Consider the following 26689-nt stretch of genomic DNA (forward strand, 5'->3'; position numbering starts at 1 on the left):
GACCAAAACTGAAATCAGTAAGTCCAATCATCATTTTTTCTCTTTTCTCTGAAGTTTAGATGTGGAGGTAGAAGGAATTAATAATATCTAGACACCATGATTAAGCGTGCTAACAAGAGTTTGCCATGCCCCCTGCCAGCACAAGTCAAGAAGGACAAACAGGACAGCAGCAGTACTGGTTAAATATTTGGAAGATACTTGTAAGCATCATAAGAAGCAAGATCTCACATACTGGGATGCTGTCAGAGTCTAGGGACTCTGTGGGTTACTTGATGCCACATGGCATCTTCTGTGATTACCTCTTGACCCGTACCAATAATATGAAAATAAAATGGAAATACTAGAACAATGTCAGGCTTGGGGGAGGCGTCTGCTGCTGCTGCTGGTTTCTCAGCCAGAAATCACCACAGAACAGATATTTCACTATACTCTGACCCTCCTCTTTTCCAAAGATGTATTGAATCTCCTGGATGTCTGATAAACTACATTTTCCAACTCTGGATATCTCATTGTCAAGTGACTAATTCACCTTGACACCTGGAATTGTATCCCAAGCTAAATATTTTAGAGGTCACAGAGTATTCCAGTACTTTTTATGCTATAAGCATTTCAGACCATCAGCACTTTTGGAGCTGGGCTTTGGCCTGAAACTGAAGTTCACACATGTACATTTTAGGAAAGATGGTTGGGCATAGTTAACATCCAAACAATAACATATTGGGCATGTTTTAGACATTTCAGAAGAGGTTCTCCAAAAGACTATGGAAGCCTTGCCATGACCCAGGGAAGGAAAACGACATTTCAGATTCTTCTCATCTGATTATAAATGTTAAAGTATATTTGGGGGCGGGGACAATGCTTCAATAAGGTTCCAGAAATTATAGGAGCTCAGGGCTGGCATAGATGTAAATGTCTTTGACTTGTTGTGAAATGAAACAGGAAACCAAGACAAAGGCTCACAGAACCTGTTAGATGTTGGTGAGCTTCTTGGTCTAAGAATAAGAATATGGCTCTGACCTGCCCCACATGTGGCCCATACATATACAGCCACCCAATTAGACAAGATGGATGAAGCAAAGAAGTGCAGGCCGACAGGAGCCGGATGTAGATTTCTCCTGAGAGACACAGCCAGAATACAGCAAATACAGAGGCGAATGCCAGCAGCAAACCACTGAACTGAGAATAGGACCCCCGTTGAAGGAATCAGAGAAAGAACTGGAAGAGCTTGAAGGGGCTCGAGACCCCATATGTACAACAATGCCAAGCAACCAGAGCTTCCAGGGACTAAGCCACTACCTAAAGACTATACATGGACTGACCCTGGACTCTGACCCCATAGGTAGCAATGAATATCCTAGTAAGAGCACCAGTGGAAGGGGAAGCCCTGGGTCCAGCTAAGACTGAACCCCCAGTGAATGTGATTGTTGGGGGGAGGGTGGCAATGGGGGGAGGATGGGGAGGGGAACACCCATAAAGAAGGGAAGGGGGAGGGATTAGGGGGATGTTTGCCCGGAAACCGGGAAAGGGAATAACATTCGAAATGTAAATAAGAAATACTCAAGTTAATAAAAAAATAAATAAATAAAGGTACATTTACTATTGAAATATAAAACAAACAACTAGAAAAAAAAAGAATATGCCTCTGAGACAGGCACCTGGCTGGGAGTACATTATTCAAACTTCTGTTTTAATTGATAAACTCTTAATTGGACCATAGACTGAAAAAGGAAATCATGGAAGCTGAAGTAGGATCCCCATGAGGATTTGGGGGTGCTATGGTAAAACCACAGCATAGACTTGAAGAGAAGTGAGGAGAATTCAGTTGACTTAGTGGAAAAGGAGACTGCATGGGTAAAATAAAATAGCTGGGAGGGTGGCAATGGAATATCTTCTAAGAAAATTACAAGAATTTCCAGCAAGTGACTGCTTCCCACATATTTTAGATGAACTCTGCTCACCATGCCCTGTGAATAAATCAACAAGGAAAATTCAAGTCACTTCTTTTTAGAACCCAGATTAGGAAACCAAAGCCTAGAATTTCAGAAGCTACTGCAAAAGCATGGGTTGTGAGACCAAATTAAGCTACCTAGCAACATTCTGATTAGGTACCACAGACACTAATCAGATGTTCCCTTGTTTCTCCTCCTGCTTTGCCACCTCCCTTATATCCTCCCTGCCCTTCGTCCTTCTCCTTCCCTACAATATCCTTCTCTACATTTCCATCCATGATATCCTCTTCCTGACCCTTCTCTTTCACATCTTCCTTCTTCTCTACATCTTTCTCAAAATTCTCCTCCTCCTTCTACTCTTCTTCCTCCTACTATCCCTACTCTAACTCCTTCTGTGTTCTCTCTTCTTTCTCCTCCTCCTTCTCTTCCCCCACCCCAACTCCAGGTTATTCTTCTTTGAAAAGGTTTAAACTCAGGGCCTTGATAATGCTACAAACTTGCTATTCCTTATTCTCATATAAAAAGAACAGCTTGTTTGGAGTAGGTTTGATTGTCGTTTCAGGTTTCAGAGGAGAAACCTGAAGCTCCAAGAAAATGTGCAACTTGCAAAACAACACTTACCCATCTAGCACAGAGCCTAGGCACTAATCAAAACTATTCTCATTCCAAGGACCAACCTGAACTGCTCCATGTGCCTTAATATAGAACCAGAATATGAAATGTCTGTGAGTTTGGCTGAAATAAATGACTTAGCCTCACAGAGGAAGAGAGATATTCTGCACTGCATTTCCAAACCAGCTAGCAAATTTACAAATATGTACTCTCTGTCACAAGAGGTCTGCCTAATTTACACAATACTGTATAAAGTTGGCTGGTAAAATAGCTTTCCTTGCCTCCGTTGATTTGTGTACTTATGGTTCAGTAGTTGTCAAGTGTAATGTGCATATCCAATTGTGCCTCACAGAAAGTAAGTTACTTTACATTAAATGAAATGTTATTACAGATATTTAGTGCATAGATGGGAAGGAAATGCAGCAGGGAAATGTTTTCACAGACCTACTGTATGTGCAATATCTATGCAATGTCTGTAGGCACCCGTTTATTGCAGCCAGAAGGTTGCTCGGGGGAAGAACTTCCTGGTGACTCTATCTAAAACGCCATGCAGTTTGCAGAGGATATAGTAGGAGGTGAAACAGGACTTTACAGGAAAAAAGGAAAGAAAAGAAACCAGCTATGGTTTCCCATGACATGATGGGCGTGGCCTGAAGACAGTAAGCGGGTGGCCATATGTCTGTCTTTGTTATCGGCATCTACTTTAAAGTTAATGTTCCTGAAGTTCAGCAACAACGCAAACATGCGATGGTAGGCCTGCACCTAGATAACGCATTCCTTCATTTATTTACAGACGTAAGATTCTTTGCCAGAGGCAGGAAACATGGGAAGAAAATGGATTTGGGGGAGCAGTTGTGGAAGTTTCCATGGCCTTCAGGATGAACAACAGTATCTGAGAAGCAATCACGTTCACGTCACTGAAGTGTGGAGTCACTGGAATTAGCAGAGCAGATGGAGGTAGGAAACGTGACTTGTGGTGAGAACACCCACCACTTTGCTCTGTGGCAGCAAAGGGATCACCCAGGCAATTTACAAGGCACCAAAATCTATGTCCATTTCAAAATGGTTTAATTAAACTGTGCCTACTGGCTGGCTGCAAGTGCTAAAACTTTTACTACAAGGAGCCCCTGTCCAGTTCATCATTCATCCCCACTTACTGAGTGGCTTTCTCCCCTACACGGTGGCATACTAGGGAGGAATGGGGTGCTGATCGTGTTAAGTACTCCATCTGGTGGATCCATTTCCAGACAGAAACAAGCCGCACTGCAGAGGATGCTGCCGATCTGAACTTGCCTGTTCTGTACAATAGGATCTTGGCTCTGATAATCAACAAAAGTCTACCAATTTGGAAATTCTCATATGATAACGTTTAAAAATAGGTCCTCAATCCTGGGATGAGGATTATAGCCGTTTCTCAGGTTACTCAAGATCTACATAAATCTGCAAAAAAAAAAAAAGAAAAAAAAGAAAAGCATGTAACTTAAATAAAAAGAGTAAAAGGAGGAAGGGATTAATGTTTTTCAAAAATATGAATATGATAATTTCACAAGTTTTGCTCTTTAAATGCATGTATTTACTTGGATTTTTAAAACTCTTTAGTGAAACAAGCAAGGAAGCCATTAATTCAATTATTAGGAGGATCTTGGATGAAAAAGAAGAAGCAGGGAAAACTCTCAGTTATAGGTAGAATGAAGATTATCAAGCACTCAGAAAATAGTGAGCACAGTGACCTCAGTTCTACTTCTGAGCTGAAGGATGTGGGTGTGAAGGTAAAGTCTCTTTAGAGGACAAGGTTAGGCAAACTCTATTTGCTTCACAGGCATCTGAGGCAAGAACTTACAATAACAGATAAAATAAACAAACAAACAGAACATCAAGGCATCCAAAGCCATTCTTTGGATCTGCCTATCACATTACACATGATTTGGTTTTGTTTTTGATTTCCATAAATCAGTTCTCTTTGAAACCTAAGTTTCCGTAAAATATTTAATGTGGCAAAAAATAGTTAGGCAGCATGCATATATTTTTAAGTGTGCTTTTCCCCTAGACCTTTCTCATGGCGTTCCAGAAGCCTGCCATTGTAGCTATGAGGTCTAGTGGATATGCGACCACTGCTGTCATTCCTTAGCTCCTCTGAAAGTGCTGAAAGGAGATTTGAGAGGAATTCTTATCTGGTCTAGACAAGATGTATCCTCCATTACTCATAACTGATGGGGTGCTGGGAGGCCTGTGGCCTGCTTCTTATTTCAAGGCCAATGACATCATCTCTTTCATAAAGAAGATTCTCAATGACCTTTTGTAAGTAGGTTTTTCTAGCTATATGTTGAGAATGAACTTTTTTTGTTGAACTCATACTAAATGGATTGTCCATCAAAAGATATGAAGAGGTAGACCAGGCAGGACCCTTAAGTGACTTGGACCCTTTATTGAGTGAATGACTATCTACAAAGTGAGTTCACTGTGAAAGTCAAATTGGCTAAGATTCCAGAGCACTCTCTATTGAGAGCAGCCTCTGGGTTCTACTGGTAAGAAGCCCATCACCACATGTAGCATTTTGACCTTGGAGAAAGTAAGCTTCTTTGTGATATATGGTGTTGTCCTGTTGGCAATAGGAAATAGACTAAAGCATTTTTATACTCGTTTAGCGTTAACTCTGCTGTACCATGAATTTCATGTCTAGTTTAAGAAATCTGAGACTAATTCTCTCTTTAGGTTTGTAGTTCTCATGATATCATGGGGAAAGGTTACAGTACACCACACGGATACCACAGTTACTATTTGAAGTCACGGCTGCAGATAGATCACTTATTGAGCTGAAATATGTATGGCAACCAGACACCTTTAGTATAACAATATACAACCCCTCTGTTTCTACCTTGCGCCAAAGAGTAGTTCCATATGCAACCACTTAATTACTCCAGGTTCTTTACTAGGAAGTACATCACACTAACACCTCTTTGAAATTTCCTACTTAGACAAGGCACTTGGTAGGAACACAAAATCATGCTTGCACATGCGGCTGTCTCAAGAACAATTTAAGATTTGACTGACATGCCTGTTATGATCTCCTCAGTCACGTTGTCAGCTCTTACCTGAAAAGCACACTTTGGTGGGATTTAAAATAATGCTATAAGAAGTCTTTCCTCCAACTCTAGCTTCTGTTTCTGACAAGTTTTACAACAAACACACAAAAGCGAAGTCAGGAATGGTCTCATGAGTTCATAGCAAGGAGCATATATACACACCGGCATGTACACACAGACATTTCCCTCCCCATTCATTTAGAGAAAACAGAAAATAAATTGTTCAGAGTTCGGCATAAATTAAAGTAAGTAGAAACCATTAACCACAAAATTTCAGGCAATTCCTTTTGATGTCTATTCTGATTGCTACAGCCTTTGAGTTGAACTCACGCTTGGCTAGAGTTTTTAAATCTCCTTTCAGTCTTTCATACATGTTTTGAATACCAATGCGGCAAGCAGCTGGACATCATAGCATTCTACCACTCAGGTGCTAAAGCAGGATGATCATCCGAGTGCCAGGCTAGCCTTAACAATAGTGTGAGGCCCCATATAAAAAAAGTATGTAAACAAATAAAGTGCTAACGTATCCTAAATCTATTTCCTTTTCTCTCAAACCAAGTCTTCAACCCTGTCAAAATGTCTAGCCTTGTATTTCTAGCTCTCTTTCTGCTCTTTGGCATGTAAATAAGCCCTCTTCCATGAATGGTAAGGCACTGCTCTAGCACCATTGTTCTCTGACAGTATTGTCACCAGCCTGCAGGACTTATTTGGTCTTCCCACTAAGGTGCTTAGTAGTTACAGAGAAATATATTCATCATATTAAATGGGTTCAGACCTCCAAACTTCCCAAGGACAAATTAGCTTCTGAGTTACCAAGATTGTAAGAAAATTTGCTGCATTCTTGAGAGAAGCCAAGGAAGAGATTAAAACTTTGCATATACTGCAAAAGACAACCTTCCCAAGAGTGCTCTGAAAACTTTAAACATCAGATGTAGGGGGACAGGCAGCATCTCACAATGCAGATATGGGCTAGGCATTAAAGGGAACTTGTCCTTATCATACAGTGTATAGGGAGCAGAAAAGCAATGAGCTACATGTTGGTATGAAACATGTTATTGCATGTGAATGAGGGTGCTTGACAAATTAAGTGAACACACCTACAGAAAGTACCTGAGAGTAGGAAATATGAGACCCACTTGGCATTGTTTTTCTGGACATACTTGATTTGATCTACCTTTCTTTACTACTTGATTTCTTTCTTTGCTTTTGGCTTCTTGGAGAACTTAACTGATTAGTCAATTTTTGCAATTGAGGATGGATTTGCAAAGGTTTATATTATGAAATAATATATTTTACCTTCTCCTTATACTTCTTTCATGAGACACAATCAATCAAAAGCCCACCATGCATCATACGTTCTTATTTGATAGCTTTATCTTGTAGTAGATACTTTACTTTCTTTTAAAAAAGGAATAGAATATGGCCTTATTATAGTTTCTCCTCCTTCCTCATAGTCCCTGCTCAACTCCCCTCCCCTCCCCCAGATCTGCTTCTCTTCCTGTCTCTCATTAGAAAAGAACAGGCTTCTAAGAGATAACAACCATGACAAAATAAAATATTATAAGATGAAGCAAAACTATCATATAGAAGTTGGACACACCCACTAAACAGGAGGAAAAGAGTCCCAAGAGTAAGATTTTGAGGAGAAGGAGGAAAACTTCCCAACCTCACATTTAGACTCTCTCTCTCTCTCTCTCTCTCTCGCTCGCTCTCTCTGTGTATGAATATATATTATATTATATATAATATTACATACATATATGTATATAAAATTTGTGTGTGTGTGTGTGTGTGTGTGTGTGTGTGTGCCTTATGTCTGTCTAATGCCTGGCTATGGATGTCTGTATTTCCATCTGCTACCAGAGGAAGCTTCCCTGAAGACACTTTATTTCTAGCCTGGTGGGAAATGGACTAACAACTGCTTTCTGACTCTTTTATGGTTCTACTTGGATGGAAGAGATAGAACACATTTCCCAGCTATGACAAAGAATATTAAGGTTATCAGAAAATTCTATTAAATCCCAGGAGTCGGTAGGATTTTTCCCTCAGGACCCTTGGTTAAAAGAGATAAGTAGTTTAAAATGATTAGAAAAATTATAAGAGTTTTCAGTGCTTTCAGGAACTGAGGGCAAGGGGACGGGGACTGACTTTGCAAGATTCTGACTAATTAAGCGGTTATCACTGGTTGACTTTGGACAAGTCCTCCACTTTAAGCTGCCCGTTCCAACACTTCTACTGAGCAATTTGGAGAACTCACCCATGCCTTTGTTCACTTCTCACATGTCAACCCATGTCACTGTTTAATAACTGCCTACAGTTATCTGTCCTGTTCATGTCACCAATTTTCACAAGGTGAATACAATTTCACAGTGTAGTTCAGATTTGAGAATGAACCCACTGTGAATTTCAGTTTCCTCAATTTCAGTTCTGGAAATGTTCAATATTAGATAAGAGTAAAGATGCCATCTTCACCTTCTAAGTTCAGCAAAATCAAAACATGAAGAATCAAAACTACATCAACCAAAATACCGTTTACAGTGCAAGGGCAGAGATAAGGTGGAACAATTGAGCATGACCCAAGTAACCAAAGAAACAATGTAAATGATAGAATGTAAGCCGAGTGGAAATCCTCAGTCTACACTCTAGCCCAGAGATCGCAAAGTTCCATAGTTTAGCAGTGTGGACCTAGGGAAGCAGCTGGCGGGTTAGGTTTTAACTGTAGAACAGGAAACCACCAACATCCACTCTGTGCTGCCACACTCACCAGGCTGCTTTCTTCTATCCTGGTGCCTGATCCAGAGCAGTGCTCCAGCATCAAAAGCACATCTCCAGCAAATCAACTTATTACTGACTCAAGGCACCCATATTCCTAGAATGAGATGATTTATAGTACATTTCTTGGCAGTCATGTGTTAGGCATAAGCTTGCATTGAGCAGAGTCGATCTTGCATAACTTTGTGTAGAGTTTCTTATATCAGAGTCTCAGGTCCTGTTTTAGCTCACGGTAATGCAGAATGATAAGAGGAATTTGATGCCTTGGCTGGGCTTTTTACTTTCATCATCATAAATACTTTTAAACTATGATTTCTTTGCAGGAAAAATTTTAAGGTATTTATACATTTAGCTTTAAATTTTTATTTTTTAAATGTTTCTAAATTTTCATACATAGATACATTATTTACATACTTTCTAATCCCAGACCCCAGATTTCTTTTGAAATTCAAAGCCTTTTTTCTTTATTATTTTTCATATACATATTATTTAAAATAATTTTAGAAACATACATACAACCTACTAATCTGATTTAGTGTTCTTATGCATTCTCAATCTCTCTCTCTCTCTCTCTCTCTCTCTCTGTGTGTGCGTGTGCGTGTGCGTGTGCGTGTGTGTGTGTGTGTGTGTGTGTGTGTGTGTGTGAATGCACTTAAAGTCAATATGACTTGAAATTGGACAATATGTTAGGGGGCTTATTCCTGGGGAAAACTGATTCCCCATCTCTCAGCATCCATTGACTACCTATAGCCCTTCATCCAGTTGGGAAGGTGGAACAATATAAAAATGTCCCCAGTCCACATGGGCACATTGATTGTTGTCTTGCTTAGGCAACCATATCATCGAAGTTTCATGGGTTCAGTTTCCTTGTCATTTCCTCATCTTGTACCTCTTATATTTATTCTTTAGCCATTTACCTGATGTTCCCTGGGGTTTCGGTATGATGATTCGTTTGCTATACATTGCTTTTACTATGTTTATGTATGGACCTTGAATTCCTGATCTTTCCAAGAGTTTTAACATGAAGGGGTGTTGAATTTTGTCAAATACTTTCTTGGTGTCTAATGAAATGATCATGTGCTTTTTTCCTTGGGTTTGTTTATGTAGTGTATTACGTTGATGGATTTCTGTATATTGACCATCCTTGCATTCCTGTTAAGGACCCCTCTTGATCATGGTTATGATTGTTTTGGTATGTTCTTGGATTCGGTTTGCTGAATTTATTGAGTATTTTTGCATTAATATTCGTGAGGGAAATTGGTCTGAAGTTTCCTGTCTTCCTAGGTTCTTTGTGTGGATTTAGGTATATGCATAATTATGGAGTCATAGAAAAAATTGGGTCATACTCTTTCTGTTCCTATCTTGTGGAGTAATTTGAACAGTATTGGTATGAGGTCTTCAATGAAAATCTGATAGAATTCTGCACTAATCACATCTGGTCCTGAGCTTTATCTTGGTTGGGAGACTTTTAATAACTGCTTCTATATCTTTAGTAGTTATGGGATTCTTATGTGGTTCTTCTGACCCTGATTTAACGTTGGTACCTTGTATCTGTCTAGAAAGTTGTCCAATTTCATCCAGATTTTCCAGTTTTGTTGAATATAGGCTTTCGTAGTAGGATCTGATGATTTTTTTAATTTCCTCAGATTCTGTTGTTATTACTTCCTTTTCAATTCTGATTTTGTTAAATTGAAAGCAGACCCTGTGCCCTCTGGTTCATCTGGCTAAGGGTTTGTTTATCTTGTTGATTTTCTCAAAGAACCAGCTCCCGCTTTTGTTGATTTTTTTTTAGTGTAGTCGTTTTTCTTTCTACTTGGTTGATTTCAGCCCTGAGTTTGATTATCTCCTGCCATCTAATCCTCTTGGGTGTTTTTGCTTCTTTTTGTTCTAGACCACGTACATGTGCTGTCAAGATGCTAATATATGCTCGCTCCAATTTCTTTTTGGAGGCACTCAGAGCTATGAGTTTTCCTCTTAGCATTGTCTTCATTGTGTCCTATAACTTTGCTATGTTGTGCCTTCCTTTTCATTAAATTCTAAAACATCTTTAATTTCCTTTTTATTCCTACCTTGACCATTTTATCTTTGAGTAGAGCACTGTTCAACTTCCATATATATGTGGGCTTTCTGTCTTTTTTGTTGTTATTGAAGACTAGCCTTAGTTCATAATGATTTGATAGGATGCATGGGATTATTTCAATCTTCTTGAATCTGTTGAAGCCATTTTGTGACTGATTATATGATTAATTTTGGATAAGGTGTCATTAGGTTCTAAGAAGAAGGTATATCCTTTTTCTTAGAATCCAATATTCTATACTTATCTGTAAATCCATTTGTTTCATAACTTCTGTTAGTTTCTCTATGTCTCTGTTTAATTTCTGTTTCCATGATCTGTCCATTGATGAGATCGGGGTGTTGAAATCTCCCACTTTTATTGTGTGAGGTGCAGCATGTGCTTTTAGCTTTAGTAAGGTTTCTTTTATGAATGTAGGCACACTTGCATTTGGAGCATAGATATTCAGGGTAGATAGTTCATCTTGGTGGATTATTCCTTTGATGAATATGATGTGTTCTTCCTTATCTTTTTTGATAACTTTTGGTAGAAAATCGATTTTATTTGATATTAGAATGGCCACTCCAGCTTTTTTATTGTGACCATTTGCTTGGAAAATTATTTTCCAGCCTTTTACTCTGAAGTACTGTCTGTCTTTGTCACTGAGGTGTGTTTCCTGTATGCAGCAAAAGGCTGGGTCCTTTTTACTTATCTAATCTGTTAGTCTATGTCTTTTTGTTGGGGAATTGAGTTCATTGACATTAAGAAATATTTAGGAATAGTTATTGTTGTTTCCTGTTATTTTTGTTGTTAGAAGTGGAATTATGTTTGTGTGACTTTCTTCTTTTGGGTTTGCTGCAATTAGATTAATTTCTTGCTTTTTCTAGGATGTATTTTCCCTCTTTGTGTTGGAGTTTTCCATCTATTATCCTTTGTAGGGCCAGATTTGTGGAAAGATATTGTGTAAATTTGGTTTTGTCATGGAGTATCTTGGTTTCTCCATCTATGGTAATTGAGAGTTTTACTGGATTTTGTAGCCTGGACTGCCATTTGTTTTCTCTTAGGCTCTGTATGACATTTGTCCAGGGTCTTCTGGATTTCATAGTCGCAGGTGAGAATTTTAGTGTAATTCTCATAGTTCTGCCTTTATATGTTACTTGATCTTTCTCCCTTACTTATTTTAGTATTATTTCTTTGTTTTGTGTATTTGATGTGTTGACTATTATGTGACAGGAGGAATTTCTTTTCTGGTCCAATCTATTTGGTGTCCTGTAGGCTTCATGTATGTTCATGGGCATTTCTTTCTTTAGATTAGGGAAGTTTTCTTTTGAACTTTTGTTGAAGATATTTACTGGCCCTTTAAGTTTTGAGTCCTCACTCTCTTCTAGACCTAGTATTCTTAGGTTTGATCTTCTCATTGTGTCCTGGATTTCATAGATGTTTTGGGTTAGGAGCTTTTTGCCTTTTACATTATATTTGACTGTTCTGTCAATGTTTGCTGTGATGTCCTATGTCCCTGACAGTCTCTCTTCTATCTCTTGTATCCTGTTGGTGATGATTGGGTCTATGTCTCCTGATCTCTTTCCCAGGTTTTCTATCACCATGGTTGTCTCCCTTTGTGATTTCTTTCTTGTTTCTATTTCCATTTTTAGATCCTGGACGGTTTTGTTCAATTCCTTCACATGTTTGGTTATGTTTTCCTTTAATTCTTTAAGGGATTTTTGTGTTTTCTCTTTAAGGGCTTCTAGTTGTTTACTGGTTTTGTCCTGTATTTCTTTAAGGGATTAATTTATTGTTTGCTTAAAGTCTTCTATCATCATCATGAGATGTGACTTTAAATCCAAATCTTGCTTTTCTGGTTTGTTCTGGTGGAAGAACATGACTCTGCGCACATCAAGTAGCCTTGTTTTCTGTTGAACAGGTTCCTGTGCTTGCCTCTTGCCATGAGGTTGTCTCTCATGTTAGCTTGTCTCCAACAGTGGCTTGACTCTCCAGTAGGCCTGTTTGTCAGTACTCCTGTAGACCTGTTTTCTTTCATCTGGATCTGGGAAGAGAGAGCTGCTCCTGGGTTTTTGTGTCCTAAAGTCTCAAGGCAGGTCGCTTGGAGCAGAAGAGTTGGTCTTACCTCTGCTTTCAGGTGTGTCAGCGCTCCTGGAGAGTGACTTTCAGCTTTGGGCACAGGCAGAAACCGGAAGTGTCCTGTCTCAGACTGCTCCTGACTTTGTCTGTCCTGAGACTACCAGGCATGTTGTGCAGAGCAGAAGAGTTGTTCTTACCTGTGTTCTCAGGTGTGTCAGTGCTACTAGGGACCAGCTTTCAGCTTTGGGAGCAGGCAGAAACCAGAAGTACCCAAAGCTTTTAAAGCATTGAACTCATATTGGCTTTGGATATCTTGTCCTGCAAATCCTGCGTAAAATAGGAAATGCTGGGGCTGCTTGAGTTTTATTGGAAACAACTTCCACCACTTTTTTAATTTAAAAAGAACCAGTTCATCAAATACAGAATGAAGGCAGAGACTGCTGAAGATGGAGAAATCACTTAATTATAGTACTTATTATTGTATTCTTGCTCATGTGTTAAAGGATAAATTGGACCATACAAGGAGGTGAGTGTAAACTGATGAGAGTATGTCTACCAACTGAATTTGCTTCAAATATCATCTGCAGAAGTATTTATATATTTAGAATATAATTGGTCCCATTTGTCTCATGACAGGAGCTTTCCCTTCTACCTTTTACCAAACACAAGTAAAATAAGATGAATCAACAATGTCACTAAAACATGTCTCTCCCTCCCTCACTTTTTCCCTTCCTCTCTCTCTCCCTCCCTCCCTCTCTCTTTCTCTTTCAGCAAGGTTTAATGAATAAATTAAGCCTTTTTCTGCATTGCCTCACGAGGAAGACAATAATGGTCACTTGTGAGTTGCTACATTAACAACCATTCACACACAAAGAAACTTCTCTAATAAGCTCTGAGAAGTGCAGTAAATTACAAGTAAAAAGATATGAATCAAGAGGCTAGGTTGATATTGTAATAGAGTATCAAACTATTCTATTACATTCATCAAAGTATGTTGCAGTAACCTCTCCACCCCGAATGGGCCAGCGCAAAGAAAACGCAACTCAATTAATATGAATACAAGCTAGCGCCTAGACTGGGCAGATCCACCACTACACTATCCTATTTCCAGCTCTCAAATCCCTCATCACTTCTACCTTTTCTATGCCATGTCTCCATGGGAGAAGGTTCTGATAAGGTCAACTGAGTCCTGAGTACGTGACTAGGCAGCCATCCTTGGGGTAGCGGAATTAGCATCAAAATAGAGAGAACTCCAGGGCAAACCACAACAAAAGTAAGAAAAGTAGGTTCATAACCAATGTTTATGTGTTCACCAACTACAACTTCCTGTCCAAGTAGACAGATTTCCTCCTATGGAACAGTCCTTAAATGCAATCAGAAAGTGGCTGGTTTTCTGCATAATAGTTAAGCTACTATTGCACCTGTGGACATATCTTGCCAAACTGGTCATTATTTTAGAACACATTTTTCATTGCTGGGTAAAACTTAATGATTACTCCCAGCTGCCTTCATAACCTTCCAGTAGTTTGAGAGTTATCTAACAGGGAGACAACTTCCTAATCAGTGGCAACTTAATTTTTCCATGTTGTATGACCAATCTGTATGATGTCTTCAGCAATAGAGTCTTACCAGAAAGGTTTGATGGGCAGTCAATAGTCAGTATTGTTTGGGATGGGTGTTTGAGTAGCCTCTGACCAACAACTTTAGAGAAGATAGCCACACCACACACCAAGTTTTATTTTTCCTGTAGCAGCATAAAGCTTCTAAGACTTTACGAAGTACAGTAGTCTTCAAGAAAATAATCTATTTGTGTATTGATATGTTGGATGTTGTTATTTCTGAAGGCAGACCTCTTTTTAAAAAATCTATAGCATTTCTTTTTTGACAATGTTTTCTTTGTATCATAGTTTCATTCAGGTGTCAGGGCCTTGCATGAAATGATGTACCTGGATTATAAAGATGACTAGATATTAATGCTAAATACATCATATTCTGACTGGGAAAAAAGATCCAATCACAGTGAAATGCACTCTAATTTATACTGTCATCAGTTCTCAAGTATTCCTGAATTCTAACACATGTCATGGCATTATAGAAACTTCTCTGTAAAGAGTTTTGACATGTCACTCTATATCCCCCAAACATCTATGGCTACAAGAGATAGAGTAGTCTTTCTGGAAAACTCAATGTGCCCCGAGTGGGAATTCAAAGCCTAAGCTCCCCTTGACTATGTACGTGACTCACTGCGTAGCCCCAGATCAGCTGTTCACTTATGTGTTTTTTGTGGTCTCAGTTGCATGAAAGAAACACAGGAGATGAATAGGAAAATTCTGGTAAAACTCTCTGAAATATCCACTCCAAAAAATGTGGTCGAAAGATAATTACATACCAGTAGATTTTCCCAAGGAAATTATGCAAGCAGGGAAAAATTGAACAGTCAGGAAACACTGTATGATACCAAGTAGTCCATAGCATATTCTAAGTGGAAATTATAATGTGACCCCTTTGTATGCCTTAATGAGATAAAGGAACTGTTAAAATTCCATAGTCAAAATAAACAATGTTTTGGCCCAAGGAGATATTGAAGCATAAAAATTGCTTCAGTAAAGATCATGAACCTTTTAGTATGCAATTTTGAACTTATGAACAATATCACACAAACCTTCCAATGTAATATTATACATAATATTATACATAATTTTTACAATGAACAGTATCATTGTAGGAACTAATATATTTCACAATGTTGAAGTAGCATGCCTGTTTGGTTTAATAATAAAGAGGCTAGAGCTTGTCGAACATGTACAAAGCCAAGCTTGATTTCCAGCATAGTATAAATCAGGCATAATGGGGCATGCCTTTAATCTCAAGATTCAGGAAGTAAAACCTGGAAGATCAGGTGTTCAAAGTGATCCTTGGCTACATATTGAGTTCAAGGCCAGCTACAACTACATTCAAAACCTATTTCAGAAATAGTAAAAAGCAAATGGATACACAAAGCCCCTTGAACAGGAGAAATAACATTCTTTTGTTGAGCAGTTGATGACCACCATTCATATAAGCCATATTTCTTCTAGACCGAGTTGCTAGTTGTCTTACACTCATTCAATATGATCCTTAACCCAGCTCTCTGACGTAGTAAATATCAGCTCAAGTTTTCACTGAGCCAGAACTTGTTCTGTGTTCTTATCTTCTTAAATTTTCTATTTTCTGCACATGGATGCTTACTTTGGTGAAAATCAAGGTGGCCCACCTTGCAAAAAGCCTTGGTCAATCTGCTGGTCTTAGAGAACTCTGAAGGGACTAGGAAGAGCTGGTTCTTTGTCCTCTCATTATGGCATTTTTGAGCTCTCAAGTAACTTATAAGAGAGCTAATTTCCTTTGGTGGCCTCTTGTACTTACTAGGCTCCCTAGGTTGCTCGAACTTGAATGATTTTCTTCTATGTTTAGGGTTTTGTATATATGCCATGAGATACTAATAAAAAGTGGGTATAAAATGTGGTTCAAATGGGTATAAAATGAAATAGAATTTCAAACAATGAAATTACTTGTGGTCTACAGTCTGCAGTGTACACATGTGGCATTACACTTTCTGATAACACCACTTTGATATATTCATTTATCATGAAGATTTGAATTAACTTATCCTTTTAATGAAACAAAACTCTTTCCTCTGGAGCCTGATCTTTATGGTGGGAAGTTCATATCTAATTTTTATTCTCAAATTCTCTCTAATATGTAGCCAATCATGGCAATTCTATTTCACTTGTTACCCCAATATATATGCCACAGCTTTAAAATCATTGTTAGTCTTGAACCTAACCCATCTTCACCACATATAACTTGTACCCTTTACACATGGCTTGAACCCTCTTGTTTCTCTGCTCCACTCTTGTGTTAGCAGATAGACAAATCTCACCCTGCAAGGTGTCCTTGCCCCTGACAATTGGCCTTAGTCATGAACCCTCATCTCTCTTTTGCACTTAGCTGGTCACATATTCCCCACTTAAGTCTTTGTGTCTCAAGAAAGACTAAAGTGAAATTTGGAAAATATTTCAACCAAAATGTAACTCTTAAGGCGACAAGGTGCAATCTTGTAGCAGAAACACTGAGACCTGAGGTGTCCAGTCTCCAAGCTGTCTTCAGGAATCTTTAGCATTGGTCTCCACAGCTTTCTCAGATTAGCCTCTAGAACATGTGACTTCCTCCTCCTTCCATGCCCTGTATTTCTCCCAGGAAGCAGCTGCCCTCAGGATTCAGGAATATCTAACTTTAGACCCTGTGTTCCAGGGCCCAGGTCCTTCTCCTCCTTCAGTATTTCTGAGTCTGAATTCAATGTTTTCAACATTGACATTGGAAACGTTATTTCTTAACTCTACCTTAGAAGAGAGTTAATAGCTGAACCTCGTCTTCTGGTAGATTACTCCTGAAAACCAAGACAGGTAATTGTGCTTCTACTAAGGCTTTTCTTGCCCCATTCCCTAGGTGCTGGCATTCTGGAAAATGGCTCCAAGTACAGTTATGCATACAAAGCTATTAGGCCTGGAAATGACTTGTGGAGAAGTGTCCCTAAAACTGGACAGGCTTGGAAATTCTAGAACATTCATTCTCTCTGCCAGACAACCATGTGTCTCAGAAAAGAGTTTTTGCCTCAGTCCTTCTCAAAAATTATGTTATAAGTAGAACGCTTAACCTCTCAGTCTAAAACATCTGTGTTTGGGTTTATGCTGACTTTACTTTTCCCTCTAGAACAGTGAGTGAATGTTTGATTTACATTTTTGTAAATAAATGGTAAACTCAAGTGGTTTTCCCAGACTGAAAGCAACTATTTGCCTCTGAGGTAAATTTGTGTCCTTACCCTTGGAGACTAGAAACTGCATGTAGTTTTAAATGTTCCCCTCTTTTCCCAGCTACTAAAGATCAAGTTTCTAACAATATCTTGGGGTCAGTGGCAGCCAGGGTAACCCATAGCATGTCTGTGGAATTATAAGAATTATGACTATTTTAGGTACTTACTAACTGTAGTTATACACAAACCCATGGCAAAGCAGAGCCACCTGGGAAGATCTTGGACATATCAATCCCAAGCCACTAAGTGAGGAACAGAACACTCAAGCTGGACTCGAGCAGCATGTACCTCAGCGGCCCCTCAAAAGACGCTGACCACTGAAACATGCAGGAGTTCAGGAGGCAGAATTACCCTTGGATTTACCACAGACCTCACAAAGTCTGTAACAAAAGATGCTGCTTATTTTGATGGGTAAGCAAGTGGAGATTGTGAGAGAAAGCTGTGTGAACAGAACAAACCCCAAAGCCAGCAGAAGCAAGGCTAAGAATGCGAAGAGGAGGAGGGGATATGATTAATATCTCTGTCCTGGGAGAGTAGGGTGAAAGACTGCCCATTTGTGTTTAAGTTGGATGCCCCCATTGCAGAAAGCAGAATTTGAACAGGCCAGTTCCCTAGATACCTGTTCTCTGCTTCCCTTGACTTAAATGAGGCGGCTCTATGATGCTTATAGAATCAGGAAAGTGGGGAGTGGAGGGAAAACTCTGGCTAAGCCAGTCTCCCTGAGAAACTTGAGTAGTAGTCACCCCTGACTGCTCAAGCAGGATAGTGCAGAAGTCCCAAACCTGGGCTGAACCTCTTCATTCTTGGCTTTTTCCTGGAGAGAGCCATACGGCCACTTCTGTTAAAGCTAGAAGCCCTGGACAGGAACACTATACAGACCACAAGGGTGATCTATAGTAAGCTGACTCTGGTGCCAGGTCGAACAAATTGTGGAGGTACCTGAGACCTTGTAAATATTAAAATGATGACTATGAGTTGTTTCAAAATTAAACTCTGTTCCCAGTGAGTGCCTGTGAAAGATCCCTAATGCATGCTGTGCAGTACACTGGGTTATACAGTTTATACTACCACATGTCCTCAGAGCTTACTAGCAAGTAAAGAGTAATAGCAGAGATGGAAATTGTCAGATTCCACACACAGCACATACCACAATTCTACCATATCTGTGGAATCAGCCCTATGGGAAAGCCTTAGAGAGAAGTAGATTTTGGCCGGGAAAGGTCCAGGGTACCTCTTAGAATCATATAGCTTTACAGTAGACCCTGAGCTGTTTCAGTGACTAGAGAGGCTCACACTAGCATCATCTTACCTTCATAATTCTTGTCCTGCCTAAACACAAAGCAGTGAGCAGCTTTTTATATAGAGAGTCTTCCTCTAAACCTTAGAGATCAATCCCCAGCTCAAGAGAGAGTGTGGAAGGGACAGCCAAGGGTAAAAGCCCCCTCCTGGTGATTGCTGCAGCATCTCAGCTGTTAGAGAAAGAAAATTATTCTTCCATACTATATTGAACACAAAACTCATCTCAGAATGGCTTTACCATGTGGAAAAGTTCTCTTGTTAAAAACAAAAAAAACAAAAAACAAAAAACTTTCTTCACAAAGCACTATTATCTGAAACTGTCCAAAAAATTAAAATCTTACAGCAGCAGATAGTAAAGAAAATGAAGTACTTCAAAGGAAACAAATCATGGGCTTGGAATAAAATCTGGCTCATCACTTATTTTGTAAATAAAGTTTTATTGAGACATAGAGATGCTCATTTATACAGAAATGTCATAATTTTTGCCTGCAACATACTGTAAATCTCAAAAAGTCTAAAATATTTACAGTAATATTCTTAATTTGACCTCATTCAAGTCAGCCAGTAAGCAAAAAGTCCTTGAACCCTTACTGATTAAATTCCTACTTCTGCCCTGAAAGTTGTTGCAGTTAGAGTCCAGGGTTATTTAAGCAATAAAATCTAGAAAGTGAAACAGAAGGTAGGCACCATCAGTCAACTCCTGAAAGAAAAAAAAATTAACTGATCTTTCAAACGAAGAGATTTTAAAGAAGAGGCAACTTTCAACATTACAGATAAAACTAAAGGAATAAACAGAATAAGAAATTTTATTATTTTGGAGGTTCGAATGACAAGACAAGAATGCTGCCAAGTATGGGAAGGAAGCATCTAGTCCTGTGGGAATGGGGAACATCCCCAAGTCCTCCTCTATCATCCCATATCCTCATAGTGCCACCACTCCAGATAACAAGGCTGCCCCATGATGCAGTCAGTCCAGGTCATCAAGTAGAGATAAATGGGACATGGGGGAGGGGACAGATTCCCAAAGCAACACGAGTAAAATATTACACTTATGAGAAGTTTCTGTGGAGGTGCTGTATATTGAAGCAAGATTTATATACTAGGTAAGCAGTCTACCATTAAACCTCGTTACCAGTCCTACTAATTAAAATCTCATTTGAAATATAGGAGCCTCACTCAAACTGGCTTACATAATGAGAAAATGTGACCACCCACACTCCATACAGACTTCAGAATAGATAGACTGTCTTTAAACAAATAAAATCTAGAAAGTGAAATAGAAGATGGGCACCTATCTTGGAGCTCTATGGAGTCTGTCTATCCAAGACAAGAAAAGCTTTATTCTAAGGCCAGCTCATCAGTCATAGTAATAGAATATCCTCTTCGGGGCCAGACAAGATGTAAGATCTAGGAAATCCAGCAGTAGGGTGGGCATGCCTTCTGGGCATAGTGCAGCCATTGTACTCTTGACCTTACAGAAGTTGTGCTTACTGGCTAGAGAGCTACCCTATCACATCCTGTTATGGGTAGAGAGGAACTCATTACTCTCTGCTGATTATGTATACACAGATGTCTTAGTGTTTTACTGAGTGAACAGACACCATGACCAAGCCAACTGTTAAAAGGACAACATTTAATTGGGGCTGGCTTATAGGATCAGAGATTCAGTCCAATATCATCAAGGCAGGAGCATGGCAACATGCAGGAAGGCATGGTGCAGGAGGAGCTGAGAGGTCGACATCTTCATTTGAAGACCTCTAAGAGAAGACTGTCTGGCTGCCAGGACTAGGGTATTAAAGTCCATGCCCACAGTGACATACCTATTCCAACAGAGCCATACCTACTCTAACAAGGCCCCACCTCCGAAGAGTGCCACTCCCTGTGCCAAGCATATATACACCATCACATTCCATTCTCTGGTCCCCATCGGCTTGTTAAAACACATGAGTCTATGGCGGCCATAACTAGCCATAGCATTAAATTAATTAAATTAATCCAACTTCCAAAACCCCCATAGTCTATAGCACTCTCAACAATGTTAAAAGTCCAAAGTTCAAAGTCTCTTCTAAGATTCATCTAATCACTTAAGTCTAATCCCCAAAGCAAGATAGAAAGAAACTGGCCAAATTCCAAGTTCTGCATCTTCACCTCCTTATGTCAACACGTTCGTCAGATCTCCAGCTCCTTTTCCGTCTCTGGTGACTGCAACAAACTTCTTTTTCCTAGACTGGTTCCATTCCCTATCATGAGCTTTCCTCATCAGATATCCCATGGCTCTGGCATTTTCACTATCTTGGGGTCTCCACGTCAACTTCAGCTTCACACATTCTTGTTCTAGAGTCCATACATAATCTTCTGGACTCCTCCAAAGGGCTGGTGTCACATCTCCAGCTCTTCCCTCTCTAGCACTTGAGGCTCTGATTGACTCTACATTACTGCTTCTGCTGTTCTTGGTGATCATCCCATGGTACTGACATTTCTAATGTGCTTAGGGTCTTCAACTACAAATAGGGTTTACCAATAACCTCTCACAGTCTCTCCTCATTGTGCCAATCCTCAACTTCTTTGCATGACCCCTTCAGTCATGGACTGCCAACTACAACTGAGGCTGCATCTTCACGAATGGCCTTCCCTGACCTCTTAGAGTACCAAGCCTCAGCTGCTCTCCATGACCCCTTCATTCCTTCAAAACAAGTACTAAGTGGGTGAATCTTACACATTACCAAGTCTAGCCGCAACATGAGGTACAACCTTGACTATCTCTGGAACAGAGCTTCCTTGTACTCTCAGAAAACAGTTCCCAGATTTTACCTCAATGAGGTTTGTCTCTTCTTAACCACTGATAATTTATCTCCAGCTAACCAGCACCAGTTGTCCCAGTAGTCCCTTCCATTCTTGACTCTAAAGCCAAAGCTACATGGCTAAAGCTGCTGAGTTCTGCTGCTTGACAGGGCTAGAACATTCTTCACCCTTTGTTCTATTACCAGCTTTCTGTTTTCAACTTACTCACTGACGAAAATTGGCTGTCCTGCAACTTGCTCTGTAGATTGACCTTGAACTCAGAGATCTTCATGGTTCTGTCTCCTGGGATTAAAAGTATGTACTACCACACCTGGATTTAAGCTTTTCTTCACCTAAGATTTGCTCTGTCCCAGGCTGGCCTTGAGTTCAGAGATCTACTTGCCTCTGTCTCATGTGTGTACCATCATGCCTGAACTTAAATTTAACTGGGTGGAATCTTGCTAACAAAGTCCCACTCCTTTAATCTGTTACCTACTTGAACATAGCATTCGCTCCATTCTATTTACTGATATCCCTTTAATACTTAAACCATCTATTTTATATTTTTCCTTTTTCTCTTTGTTTCTTTACATCAAAGTGTTCTTTATAAGAATGAACTTTAGCACCCACACAACAGAATTTACACCAGCCTGTTTTGAGATTTACTTTTTCAAAGCAATTAATCTAAATCTCTTCACCTTAGCCTCAGGCAAATTCTTTGAACAATGACAAAAAGCAGCCACATTTTTCACCAATATATCACAAGAACAGTCTCTCAAACACATACTAAAACTCTTCTCCTCTGAAATCCCTAGAACCAGGCTTTCACAGTCAAATTACCCTCAGAAACAATGTCTTCCTTATTCCTACTTGGATGGGCCATTAACCCTCACTTGAAGCATTTTACTGCTTTCAAAACCCAAAGTCCCAAAATTGACATTCTTCCAAAGAAAAGTATGATCAGGCCTACCAACTTCGGTATTACATATTATTCTACTGTGTGAACATACAACAGGCCAAGGCAACTGTTATAATTGGGGCTGACTTACAGATTCAGAGATTCAGTACAGTATCATCAAAGCAGGAGCATGGTGACATACAGGCAGGCATGGTGCAGGAGGAACTGAGATGTCTACATCTTCATCTTCAGGCCTCTTAAAGAAGACTGACTGGCTACCAGGCAGCAAGACTTGGGTATTAAAGCTCAAGCCCACAGTGACATACCTCCTCAACAAGGCTACACCTATTCTAACAAGGCCACACTTCCTAACAGTGCCACTGCTTGTGCCAAGCATATATAACCCATCACAACAAGTATAGGCTCTCTGGATATGGGCAATTACTTCATAGTGTTGACATAAGGTGCCCAGGCTTCTTGAAGAAACTCTTTACTCACTCTTCCATAAGTATTCCTGATGAAACTGATTGGTTTGTCCATGAGGAAAAGGTACTAAAATAGATGAGAGCTAATTGGTAAGAAAAAGGAATCCATATTAATGTGAAGGGGAAAAAGTAAGTAGCAGGACTAATATATTAAAGATGGACTATATTCATGTATGAAAATACAATGAAACCTATAGTGTATGTTCAATATGCAATAATAAATAATCGGAAATGAACTTTAGAAATAGGTAAAAGTCCATCGAAGTAAGGATTCTTTTAGCATAATAAGCTGTCTTAAAGAGGGTATGTAAGATTTTTCTATATCCTTCCCATCCAAAAGAGGGTAGCCATTTAGAGAATGGGTGAATATCCCCACTGCTGTAAACTACTTAGCGTGGAGTTATAGTGGTTACCAGGAAGAAATCCATGAACTGCAGTATCTAACTCGCCTACATGGGTAGATACTTGCATTTCCAATCCCATAAAATAGCTATCCCTTTTCAATGACATCTACAAGCTAGAGACATTCTACCTAATTCAAGAAACTACATATTGTCTGTATCCTGGTCTAAGTTACTCCATACTGTATGAAATATGCTTTCTGGCCATAACTTGCTAAGGGAGACTCCATTTTACAAACAGCAGCACTTGCCTCCATTTTGAGCATAAATACAGAAGCAGGATGGTGCTGAGTGTCATTGAACATGTAGACATCGCCATGAGTCTTAACACCACCCTGATGAGGCAAACTTAGAACCGGTGATAGATAATTTATTCCAAAAAGTACAAGGGCATTGTCCTATGAATTTATCCAAGTAAATTGTAAAGAACAAATGAAGTCATGAGTAGAAGTATATTGTTGACATGGACATGCCCATGGATAGCACCAATGCCTCAGATTCATTGTAATGACAAAGCTAACCACCACCCCAGGGTGAGGCTCAGAGGATGATGAAGCCTTCCTCTGATCCAAGTGCAAATGTTGGCAGCAAATACAATTTCGAGTGTTTACAAATGACTGAGCAATGCACAAAAACAAACAACTGCAGCTTTCTCCTCCTGGATATTTATATCTCACTTACCAAGACCTCCTACTGACACTAGAATAGTCCTCCCCCACCCTGTGTTGTACATAATAAATGGTTACTACATACATGGCCATTTCACCAGAATGTCCATGCCCCTCCCCCCAAACCCCATGACATTTCTCTATCAGTATATGTCTATAGTTTTTTATGTCTGTCCTCTCTTAAATCACTCACTGCCTCCAGCTAACATTTGGAACAAAACTCGTGCAAATCCCAGTAGTAGATTAGGTCATAGGAAGACATAAGCATATTAAAATTATATTTAGATAGAAACAGGCCTGAGAACTTGTGGAACATCTCAGATCAAGGAAATTAGCAACACCATGACCTGGACCCAATAAAAGGGAGTATGCCTAACAGTGCAATGTTAATGGCCCTGCTGATCTGTCATTTAACTTAGTATGTTGGCCAAGGAACCTGTTAGCACTGAGCTCTAAACTGTCCCCAAGACTTCAGCTCAACTCTGTTCCACTAGTGATAGGGCCTACTTAAATTCCACACCTCCATTAATCCATTTATCTGTCCAGTTTTGAACCTTAACTCCACAGTCTTGTAATCCTTTGCCTCACTTCTATGGCCTCCAAGGGTCTGTACCTTGATTATATGGTTCAACTGAACCCTAATGGACTCTTCACCCCTACAGTCTTTGTGTCTTTGGTAATTCTCAATCTTAATTCACTTATAATCTGTCTACTTTTTCAGCAACCCTGTATTTTTATCAACTCTTTGCCTCTAGTAATGCCTCTTTAACCTTTGGTATCTGTTTGGTAACAAATACACTGACAGAAATATTGGTAGGAAGGTAAACAGATGATGATAGATAGATAGATAGATAGATAGATAGATAGATAGATAGATAGATAGATAGATTATAATTATTGTGTGATCTGAGAGTTATTAGCAGTTAAAATTGAAATTAAAAGAATGTTTGTCAATAGTCAGGCATCAAGGAAAGTTTTAACTACTTGGCAAATTACACCCAACAAAGGTGATATAGCTTTTGAATTTATGATTATGCAGTAAATATTGACACATTAGAAAAAATTTTTAAAAAGTATATCTCTTCCTTCTGCAAATAAAGAATTTTAAGAGGCAGCTGAAATCAGGAGGCTAAAAACTGCCTATAGTGGGGTCTTATGCAATATGTCAAGCTCAACAGCTGGAATTTTATCCCTCTGTAACTATGATGGTATATAACAGGTTTATAAGTCATTGGGGAAAATCTGCTATTACTTAGCAAAACTGACAGAATATTAAATCGATTCCTAATGAATTATTCTTATATTACAAGTTAATGAATCTTTCCACCCTCATAAGAGAAGCTTGAATTTGCAGTAGATGTAATTAACAGAGACACACAACTAGCCAAGTCACAGAGAATAAAAGGCTGCAGAAAATTCATCCCTAAATGAGACATCTATATTATACCCTTCTTTCCCAAGGCTCAGGGATCATTGTGGAAGATGAGGCACAAAATCTATGTGGATACTTTTATGTCAATTTGACACAAACTTAAATCATCTGAGAGGAAGGAGTCTCATTTAAGAAAATGCCTTCATAAGATGTAGTTGTAGCAAGACTATGGAGCATTTTCTTGATTAATGATTAATGGGGGAAGGCCCAGCCCATTGTGTATTGTACCTCCCTGGGCTGATGGTCCTGCCTTCTATAAGAAGCTTGTGCATGCTGTCATAACTACAATAATCAAAAACAAGGTGGAGAGGAAATGGTTTATTTGGATCATGAGCCAATATTCATAGTCTATCACTGAAGGCAGGCAGGACAGGAACTCAAATAGGGCAGGAACCTGGAGGCAGGAGCTGATGCAGAGGCCATGGAGAAGCACTGCTTACTGGCTGCTCCCCATGGCTCAGCCTGCTTTCTTATAGAAGCCAGGACCATCAGCCCAGAGTTAATACAATGCACAATGGGCTGGTCCTTCCCTCTCAATCATTAATTAAGAAAATGCTTCATAGTCTTGCTACAACTCCACCTTGTAAAGGCATTCTCTTAACTGAAAGAGGCCCTGTGATGATGAAGTACTTCACTATGCAAGGGATGCCTGCGATTGCTGAGGATTCCGTTCTTGGCCAAGCAGTTCACGTTATTCCAAAAGAGACAAAAGATATCTTATGAAAAGAGCACAGAAGTTTCCTAGTCTATTCAAGGTTACAGATGGGATCCCCCCACATCTTTTGTTAACCTCACCTTTCTTTGTGGTTTAACTTCTTTTTACATAATTAAGATACAGGAAGTTGCAACAGTAAGGAAATTCTGCAGCCTGGGCTCCAATGATATAACATTTGAAATGCATGTAAGTCCTTTTAAGATGTGTTGGTGATTTTCACACTTCTCCCATGCCTCCTACAAGGTATTGGGCCCCATAGTGAAATCTGCATCCGTCTTTGATTTATGGGCTTTACACAGATCTTGTGAGATCTGAACTTTCTTCTACTCCAGAAATACTCTGAGACATTAATATATTTATATAGAAAAGTGCCCACAAAAGAACTTATGCATGGTTCCCAGATGTTGAGACACTGAATAGAGACACTGAATATAGAATGATGGTGAAGCTCAGTAGGGACCACGGCAAGGACAAGGCCTTCGCTATGCAACAAGACTTCCAATACACTGTATAATCAATTAAGTGATTGTTAGACATTTTCTAATGTAATTGAATTTTAAAAGCTCTTTTTTCCTACGTATTCCCAGGCCCTAACTAGGCTAGCAAATACAAT

General features: G+C 39.4%; 1 long non-coding RNA gene across 2 annotated transcripts in view; it reads left to right on the forward strand.

The window, feature by feature from the left end:
- LOC148000195 (uncharacterized) overlaps positions 1-26689 on the forward strand; it is a 279681-nt gene that overhangs the window by 76216 nt on the left and 176776 nt on the right. For both annotated transcript variants that reach the window (XR_015641703.1, XR_015641704.1), the window contains one exon: positions 3355-3518. This is a non-coding gene — a long non-coding RNA (uncharacterized LOC148000195). The remainder of the gene's footprint in view (positions 1-3354; positions 3519-26689) is intronic.

This window comes from Rattus norvegicus, chromosome 17 (genome assembly GCF_021556685.1).
Source record: "Rattus norvegicus strain SHRSP/BbbUtx chromosome 17, alternate assembly SHRSP_T2T, whole genome shotgun sequence".
NCBI lineage: Eukaryota > Metazoa > Chordata > Mammalia > Rodentia > Muridae > Rattus > Rattus norvegicus.